Source organism: Aedes albopictus, chromosome 1 (assembly GCF_035046485.1).
Source record: "Aedes albopictus strain Foshan chromosome 1, AalbF5, whole genome shotgun sequence".
Lineage (NCBI taxonomy): Eukaryota > Metazoa > Arthropoda > Insecta > Diptera > Culicidae > Aedes > Aedes albopictus.
Window position 1 is genome coordinate 103,115,935 of NC_085136.1, and position 10,066 is coordinate 103,126,000.

At 49.8% G+C, this 10,066-nt stretch overlaps 1 long non-coding RNA gene across 1 annotated transcript; it reads right to left on the reverse strand.

Moving 5' to 3' along the window:
- Window positions 1-8,826: 8,826 nt before the first annotated feature.
- Window positions 8,827-9,580, reverse strand: LOC115256500 (uncharacterized). The gene is made up of 2 exons (XR_009996138.1): window positions 9,354-9,580; window positions 8,827-9,290 (listed from the first exon to the last, which is right to left on the reverse strand). It is a non-coding gene; the product is annotated as an uncharacterized LOC115256500 (long non-coding RNA).
- Between the last annotated feature and the right edge of the window lie 486 nt (window positions 9,581-10,066).

Here is a 10,066-nt window from a genome sequence, read left to right on the forward strand (position 1 = left end):
GGATGATATGCCATGCAAACGCCCGAACACTACGAGGTGCCAAGAAGACCTTTGACAGATTTATAGGATTACGTAACACTCTGGACCTGATCGATTTTTGCTGTTGTGGCTACCGCCAGTACACCATCCAGGGCTTGTGACTTTGTTGCTTCCTTCTTGAGTGTTTCTCGAGGGCTGAACTCCTTGTAACTGGTGTTGTTCATAGCTGATTGACTGGTTTTGCCTCTTCGCATGCTGGTATTTGGAGCCTCCCTACTCTGCCACTGGTTTTCAGGGTTCCAATCTCCCGCGCCTTCTGCAGGCTTCTGCTTCATCTCCTTGCCGCTTCGCCTGCTGGTCTTTGGAGCCTCCCTACTCGCCATCGGTTTTCGGGGTCCCAATCTCCCGTGCCCTCTGCAGGCTTCTGCTACGTCTCCTTGCCGCTTCGCATGCTGGTCTTTGGAGCCTCCCTACTCACTATAAGCTTTCAGGGTCCCAATCTCCCGCGCCTTCTGCAGGCTTCTGCTCCATCTCCTTGCTGCTTTGCATGCTGGTCTTTGGAGCCTCCCTACTCGCCATCGGTTTTCGGGGTCCCAATCTCCCGTGCCCTCTGCAGGCCTCTGCTCCATGTCCTTGTCGCTTTGCATGCTGGTATTTGGAGCCTCCCTACTCGCCATCGGTTTTCGGGGTCCCAATCTCCCGCGCCCTCTGCAGGCTTCTGCTACGTCTCCTTGCTGTTCGCATGCTGGTCTTTGGAGCCTCCCTACTCACTATAAGCTTTCAGGGTCCCAATCTCCCGTGCCTTCCGTAGGCTTCTGTTTGTCGTCGTGCTCCACTACTCCCAACATCTCCAGATGATACCTCGCTGCGCCTGGTAGTGGCCGTAAACATCAACTCCGCGCCGAACCGATTGTTGGTCGTCGACCCCGGGTCTCCGTTCCTCCTACCCAAGACACTATCTGGAACATTGGTGAGCTCCCTGCATTCCGTTGCCAGAACTGCAAGGTGCAATTTCTCCCGTTTTGCGAACGGCGAGCGGTCTACTTCCTGGCGCGACGGAAGCGTGCGATGACCGCAATGATGTTTTCTGACTTTTGTGACCGCAATGCGTGTGTTCTTCTCTTCGTGATGAAGGTCGTAGTCTGCAACAAGGCTGCTTACATAGCTGATTAAACTGTCGAGGTGGAGAGGTAGTCATATAGAAGTTTTTGCTCATCACACCTGACCAGACTGCCGTTTTCCCGCTAGGCACGGAGCATAGTGCTCATCGTTGACAGGTTTTGCCTGTGGACATAGCTTTACCATGTTTGCTTAATCTGCCTTGATGTCCTTTGCGTGATAAAGGCCTGCCTTGCCATCAGCAACGTCCTCCAGCATGTAGATGTTCTTTCCCAGGATCTGTTTCACCATTGCTGGCACGAACTTCGGATCCAGCTTCTTGTTGACGTGATCTGCCTTGGAAGATTGGGTAAACGTGCGTCTCCAAACGATGTCTCCTTTCTTGAAGTCTACCTGCCTTGTCCGCACCCTCAAGGTTAGCTGCCGTAGCCTAGCAGCAACGAACATCGATGACTCGCTCTGGAGAGTCCATCACGGTAGCATGCTGGCGCTTAGCCAGTTTCCCGAGTGGTCCTCGCCACTCCCTTTGTCCTCGGAAGGCGGGCAGGGTCAACCCCGCCCGCGCCCTACTGCTGAGCGGACATCAAGAACTGATGCCCACATGCAACCCGATCTGACCTGCCCGTAAGGAAGGGTATCACTACCCTTCAGGCCCTATCAGATGCACCCGTAGGTTGCAGACAGCAGGATCTCACCTACCCCGACCCTTGCCGGGGACCCCTTTCCAACCGCGGGCTCGGATCCAACCCAGTAGACCGACGCCACGACAGCACCGCTACCGGGACTTCCTCTCCGCGGCCACTTAATCGTTGTAAGGGTCGATCTCGACGGCAGGGCACCGGTATGACCTACGAAGCCGACTCCGAACCCCTGGACCACCTCTTGTACTGCATCTGGACTAGCCACTCTCCGAGTCCACGCGCCACCTCCTCTGTAGTTCCCAGACGATATGGGTGATAGCCGTTGAAACGGCGTTCCAGCCAAACTCATCCCTACACATCCTCTGGACCAAGTTGTCCGGATTTGTGTCCTCCCCTCATGTGGCAAGCATGCGGTCACGCATTGTGCGAAAACGCGGGCACACGAACAAAACGTGTTCCGCCGTTTCCTCTAAACCATTGCACGCTGGGCATTCGGGAGAATCCGCATGCCCGAAACGGTGTAGATACTGTCGGAAGCAACCATGACCTGTAAGGACCTGTGTCAGGTGAAATGTAACTTCCCCATGGCGCCTGTTAATCCAACTATCTACCCTCAGTATCAACCTATGGGTCCACCTTCCTTTGGTGGAACTGTCCCACGCGCGGTGCCATTTGACCATAGAGGCCATCCTGGCAGTCCTGCGTATTCCTCTTGTGCCGCGCATTTCGAAGCACTCCATGTCCTCACTGATAAGAATGCTGATAGGCACCATACCAGTAATGACGCAGAGAGCGTCGTGTGATACGGTACGGTATGCGCTCGCAACCCTCAGGCACATAAGCCTGTAAGTACTTTCCAGCTTCCGTCGGTAGCATTTAGTACTTAGCGCGGTGCCCCACGCCGGGCCGCCATACCTAAGTATGGACGTAGCAACACTAGCCAGAAGCTTGCGCTTACTGGCGTACACCGCAGAGCTATTGGACATCATCCGGGACAGTGCCGCAATAGCTGTGGAGGCTCTTTTACAGGCATAATCGACGTGGCTACCGAAGGTAAGCTTATCGTCGATCATCACGCCCAAGTGTTTGACGGAGCGCTTTGACAGGATAGTACACTCTCCTACACTGATCTCCGTCTGCTGCTCCGACTTCAGGTTGTTAACAACCGTCACCTCTGTCTTGTGGTGAGCCAGCTCCAGTTTCCTGGAGCCTCCACAACCTTGATCGAGTGGTTGGTAGTCAACTTTACCTCCTCGATCGTTTCACCGAAGACTTCGAGCGTAACGTCGTCGGCAAATCCGACAATCACCACTCCCACTGGATACTCTAACCTCAACACCTCGTCGTACATGACATTCCATAACACCGGACCCAGGATGGAACCTTGCGGGACTCCTGAGGTTATGTGAAAGCACTTCCGACCCACCTCCGTGTCGTAGACTAGTACACGATTCTGAAAGTAACTTCCGAGAATCTTGTACAGGTACTCCGGTATCTTGTAACCGACAAGATAGCGTCTACGGTGGACCTCCCCTTCCGGAAGCCGTACTGGTTACTCGAAAGACCATTTTCGCCCTCGGTGAACCGCAATATTCTATTGAGGATGATCTTTTCGAGCACCTTCCCCGCCGTTTCAATCAAGCATATTGGTCTATATGCCGACGGGTCTCCGGGTGGTTTCCCCGCCTTTGGCAATAGTACCAGGCTCTGCCTCTTCCAAGCTTCTGGGAAAACTCCCTCGTCCAGGCATTTCTGCATAGCAGACCTGAACATCTCGGGAGCCTCTGCAATGGCTACTTTTAAGGCCAGGTTCGGAACTCCGTCCGGACCAGGGGCCTTACCTACGCTAAGGGACTTAGCTATCCCCACAAGTTCCACATCGGTGACCCCCTCCTCATCGCCAGCCCCAGTCCCCGGCTGTCCTACGAAAGGAGGCCAAGGATTAGGATCATGACGCGGAAAAAGTCCTCCAATGATCCCCTCCAACATCTCTGGAGATTGCTCTGTAGGAGCCATCACACCTCTCGTCTTGGCCGTAACGATCCTGTAGGCGTCACCCCACGGGTTCGTATTGGCACTCTGACAGAGACCCTCAAAGCAGGTCTTTTTGCTTGCTCTTATCTCGGTCTTAAGCGCGGCTTTTGCAGCGGCGAACACTACCCGCCGTTCGTTTCGCTCTTCCTCTGATCGTGCTCGCTGCATCCGCCGCCTAGCCCGTAGGCAGGCACGGCGCAGGTCCGCAATCGCGTCGGTCCACCAGTAAGCCGGTGGCCTCCCATTTCTAGGGTGGACTCGCCTAGGCATGGTCGCATCACACGCACGTGAGAGCACCGCTACCAGCTCGTCGCCGTCTAAACCGATTAAGTTTCGCTCACGGCGAAGCACCTCCCTAAATACCCCTTCGTCGAAGTATGATGTCTTCCACCTGCGAGGGCTTGGCTTTGGCCTAGCCGCCTCCTCTTCTATCCGCTGTCTGCTGTTGTTGTAGTCGATACTGTAGCGAACCGCCAGGTGGTCGCTGTGACTGTAGCCATCATCTACTCTCCAGTTCGAACTACTTGTTAAACCAGGACTACAAAAGGTCACGTCAATAATTGACTCCGCTCCGTTTCGACTAAAGGTACTCTTGGTACCGACATTAGCCAAGTCGACATCTAAGATGGCCAGTGTTTCTAGCAGGATCTGACCCCGCTGGTTCGTGAAACGGCTTCCCCATTCCACGGCCCAGGCATTAAAGTCGCCCGCTATTACCACCGGCCTTCGCCCTGTTAGCACGGTCGTTAAGCGATCCAGCATTTGCGTGAACTGCTCGATCGGCCACCGCGGAGGCGCATAACAGCTACAGAAGAAGACCCCGTTTACTTTGACGACCACGAAGCCCTCATAGGTAGTAGACACCAACTCCTGAACGGGGTATTTACCCGTCGTCCATATCGCCGCCATTTTTCTGGTCCCATCTGAGGCTCAGTTGCCGTTGCCGGCGGGTACTCGGTATGGGTCCGAAATGATGGCGATATCCGTCTCCCAATCAGAAACCGCCTGACAGAGCAGTTGCTGAGCCGCATCACAGTGGTTCAGGTTCAGCTGCGTTACCTGCACTGCGATTTGTTGTTCACTGCGACTTTCTTGAAGGCCGGGCATCTTGGACCACCCGTCGGATGTCTGTTGCAGCTTTGGGCCTTATGACCTTCAGCGCCGCATCGCCTGCACAGTTTGCGCCTGTCGGGGCCTTTGCAGTCCCACGACTTGTGTCCTGGTTCCAGACACCTGAAGCAAACCCTTGAGCAAACCTCTGGTGGCTCGTGGAATGTTAGGTGACATACAAACCAACCCACCTTTATGTTCCCTATCTTAACGGACATTTTTACATCTGCCACAGGAAGCTGAACCAAAGCTATTTGTGTCCCTGCTGGTCCTTTCCGTAGCTTAACGGCTGCGGCGACCACCTGCACATCGCACTGTTGCCGCAGTGCCGTGACGAGCTCTTCCACTTCGGTGATCTCATCAATGTCCTTGACCTTCAGAGTCGCCTCATGTGTCAGAGCCCTCACCTGCACACGCTCACCAAGGACCTCTTCTGCCAGCCTCTTATAGGCGGCGCCCTTGTACTCCTTCTGGCGCTTCAACTCCAGGATCATCTCGCCCGTACGAGTACGTCTAATACTGCGTACGTCGGCTCCAAGACCCTCAAGCTTAGCGTCGCTTCGCATCATCTTCAAGACGTCCGAGTACTTGGACTGTTCCGTCTTGATGACGATCGCGTCGCCTTTCTCGCGCTTGGTTTGGCGTCCTGCGCTACTAGCTGCGGATTCGCCTTCTTCTTCCTCTTCCGCTCTACCTTCGTCCAAGGGGGGTCCTCCCCTTGGATCGCCCTGCTCTGTGGCTGTCGAGGGCCCACCAGTGGTCGCAACCCCTTGTTCCCATCCTTCCGGGACGGGCCAGCCTTTTCAAGCCAACCCTTCCCAGCTTTCCGGGAACCCTGGCTGGGGTCCGACCTTCCGGCATTATTACCGACTTTCGGGGTAATGATTCACCTGGCCTTGCGGGCACTGCCAGACAGCTCCTCACCTGACGGTTACCTTGCCTGCTTCTGCGATTGCTTGCCTCGTTTGTAGTGAGCAGTCGCTTCCGCCTTATTCGGACTTCCTGCGAAGGAGAAGGCCTCCGTTTGAGTAAACTTCGGCACTTTATCCTTTGCAGGGTCTGCTGCTGCAGCAGTCAGCCATGCGAGTACCGCGTGCTCCTGCTTGGCCTCGTCGATCGCCACCATAAGTTGAAGCAAGGCCGTTTTCAGGTCCTAGCTTATGTTCCACTTAGTGGACGCAAAGTCGATGATTTTGCCAAGCTGCTGCTCAGCCACCTCTATTGCGGACCGTCGTTTGGTTTCTTGGATGACGACCCTCAACAACCACGCTCCGTCCATAACCTCCACCGGCTGGCTTGCCGGGAAGTGGACTGGAGCACCCACGCTTGAGCTGCGTACGCAACTCCCAGCACCTAATCTCCTCACTTCTCCTTGTCGGACATCTCATCAACCCGCTTCTTGCGAAGGGGTTGATCCCACCACTACTTCCACCTAGGTTTTGATTTGTTTTATTTGATTTCATGATTAAATCATACGAGTAGCACGGGAAAGAATGTCCACCACGCCAGAGCCCTGCATTAACGCGGTAAGGGACAGCTTACCCTACTAGGAGTTTGATCGTGGCGATCTGTATACCTGCTGGGTTTTTCCGTAGACGGATCGATGCACTTGATGTATGTACCTCGCACCTAGCCTCGCACTGCTGCTTGGTTACATACACCTCCCAAGTGCGGCTGCGAGCTCCTCTGCGTCGGTGATTTCGTTCCGGTTTCGCACGCTCAGCCAAATAAACCTAAGATTATAATAAGGTCTACCTTATGAAATGGCCATTCACAACGATTAGAATGAATTTCATAAGGTCATTTTATGACGCAGAATCGACTCACAGCTTGGCTTTTATGTATACGCATTCAGCAACACGATATTCTCAAGCATCGATAGCCGTGTGGGTTGGGCACGAGCTAAATGATCTCGACGTTAATAGATCGATTCCAGTCTGCGATTTTTCTGCTCTTTTTATAAGTTTATCTTTTTTTTTCGTGACATACAAACACCATTCCATTTTTATTTATATATACATTTGCTAGCTATCTTCCATGAACTGAAATTAACCCAAGTAGTATGTTGGGGTCAATATGTCCCAGACAGGCACGCTGAACGTGCACTACGCCATCGTGATGCGAAAATCTTAACATCTTAGGAGGGTTAATAATGCAAATGGCTCTAGGTCGCATTGAAGATCATTAGAAGTATCATTTTTGTCCTTTTTACACCATAAGAATTGTATAAATGACGCTTAGTTTCGATATATAACCATGAGTCCCAAGTACCTTCGGAGCCAAATTAATTGATTGATTAACCCCAAGGGGTTGGAAACTCTGACACCTTGTGTGAAACACCCGTTTAACACACCAAAAACACCTTCTGACACCTTTCGACACCATTCAAATGTACCACCGCGATTTCTTTTCTATTTACTGGCATCACTGTTCTGTCGATATTTTTGTTTACGTTTTCAGAGTCGCTGACCAGTAGCAATCGAAAAGTTTCAAACGCGAGGTTTTAAAGTGGTTTAAAATAGATTCCGTAGCATAGCCATTGGCATGAAGGTCCACCGCCACCAACGGAACTTCGGCGGAACGGGCGGAATGGACCACCTCGTGAACCACAACACCTCCTCCAGCAAGCCCAATAACCATACTGTTTGTTAAGTGGGGTATTTGTGTTAAAATCTCAAGATACATAAATTGAAAAAGTGTAGTGAATCCCGCTCGATCCCGTTATGTTTTGCATATGTATCGAAAGGGTGTAAGTTCATGCAAAACATAACGTGGAAATTAGCTGCTAATAGCCGCTATTCTGTATGATCTATCCCCCTAAAGTTGGTATAAAAAAGTAAGAAAAACATTCCTAAGTCTTTTAAACGAAAAGATAGCCATTTGCTGTCTTCAGAAAAAATGTGTATTTTTGCAGTATCTACAACTTTCCTGAACATTGGAAAACTGGGAAAATTCATTCTAAAAAGATATTTCGAAAAATCTATTTTAAGGGACATATACACCATTTTTGCCCTATAACTTTGTTAAACTGCGAGATAGAATTTTTTGGTCTTCGACAAAGTTTCTTCTAAATACATTATCTACAATGTTTTCTTAGACATTTTTCAATTTTGACGTAAAATAAAAAAGTTAATTTTTTTATCTAAGTGTATACCACCCTTAAGTGAAATTTTATTACATCAAAATAAAGTACTTGTAAAATGGAGAAACATTGTAGAAGACCACATAACGCTAATTCCAATAGTTTCTGAGTAAATACCCATGTCCCACTTTTTTTGATTTCGTCCCACTGTGCGCCGGTGGCAGAATTTGGGATCAACGGGAAGCGCTCGTGCCATCTAATGACCTCGATGTGGCTAAGATTCACTAGGCCAAATCACATCCCAGGAATTGCAAGAGGAAGATGCCCCAACCACTTGATCATCGCCGCCGAACGACTTTCACTCCACCATCCACTCTGATCCACTGGAGGAAGTAATCTCGGAATCATTTCTTCCATCGGCAGAATTTTTCCTGGTGGTATCGCGTGCCGCTCCCATCCTTTCCGGATTCTTCGGTTGCAACAGCAACAACGGGTGGACCCCTAAAGGAAGATCAACATGGCGACTGTCCGTAATGTTGGCCCATACGTTTCCGAGGCAGTAACCGAAGATGGCGTCACTGGCGCCTGCTGTTTGTGGGACCAACCAACCTTTGGTGTGAAACATTTACTGGAGGAAGCTTCGTAGGATTTTACGACCGATTGCTTCCTGGCAAATCATCTGGGCGTATCTGGACAAAAGCTGCTCAAAACTCAAAAGTATATGTAATGTGAGAGGTGTGTAATTTTTTTGTACTGTGATAAGCATGAAATTAAATAAAAAATGAATCATTATTATTGTAATAAAACTAACTTATTTTTTTGTTTCTTGTTCGTTCTCATTAGAAACCCCATGTCGGAAGATTGCTCTTCTCGTCTTCCTGTACCGATCAATTTCCGTTCATTGTTCATCGATTCAACCGACTAAGATCCGCCCACTTCAATTTTTCTACCGATTTCTTCTTCAGTGGCTATAGATCATCGTTCGCCTTCGCTTCATCACACGGGAAACATCATTCCCTTGTCCTTGCCAGACCACGTCAGCGTTTGACTCAACGATTTCTAACTATTCGATGTCTCTTCCTTCAGATCTTCTTCAAGAATGTCCTCCAGCACAGCATGCTCGATGATTGTGGCTGAAGCAGCATCGATGGTTTTGTCCTTCTTCGCTCGACTGCTTTTGTGGCTCGCTTTGCTTGGGTGTTCCGTTTAATTGAGTTTTGGCGACGCATCCTGCTGGACTGCACTTGCTTCCAAGGGAGTTAAATCCAATACCAGCTTTTGCTCGGCAACTTCCGATTCCTGGCATGAAAGTTGTTGGAAAATAGCTGATGTATTTGTTATTAAAAACTTTAAGGAATTAAGCTTCCCCGAGAGCTTCCCTTACTTACCGGGACCGGAATTCCGCAACATGCGGGAAGGTGTAAAGTCGCTTCGGCCGTGTTGTTTGAACTTGGTTTGGTTAAATTTACATCAAAACAAAACAACGATGAAAGAACTTCTGAAGTGTTGCCAATAATCTGGAAAAATGTGACGTCTATCACATTAATTGTCAAAAACGTCAAAGCACCGAGAAACACCCAAAAACACCCGATTGACACACTTCGACACCTTCTAGGGAGTGGATGGTGGAGTGAAAGTCGTTCGGCGGCGATGATCAAGTGGTTGGGGCATCTTCCTCTTGCAATTCCTGGGATGTGATTTGGCCTAGTGAATCTTAGCCACATCGAGGTCATTAGATGGCACGAGCGCTTCCCGTTGATCCCAAATTCTGCCACCGGCGCACAGTGGGACGAAATCAAAAAAAGTGGGACATGGGTATTTACTCAGAAACTATTGGAATTAGCGTTATGTGGTCTTCTACAATGTTTCTCCATTTTACAAGTACTTTATTTTGATGTAATAAAATTTCACTTAAGGGTGGTATACACTTAGATAAAAAAATTAACTTTTTTATTTTACGTCAAAATTGAAAAATGTCTAAGAAAACATTGTAGATAATGTATTTAGAAGAAACTTTGTCGAAGACCAAAAAATTCTATCTCGCAGTTTAACAAAGTTATAGGGCAAAAATGGTGTATATGTCCCTTAAAATAGATTTTTC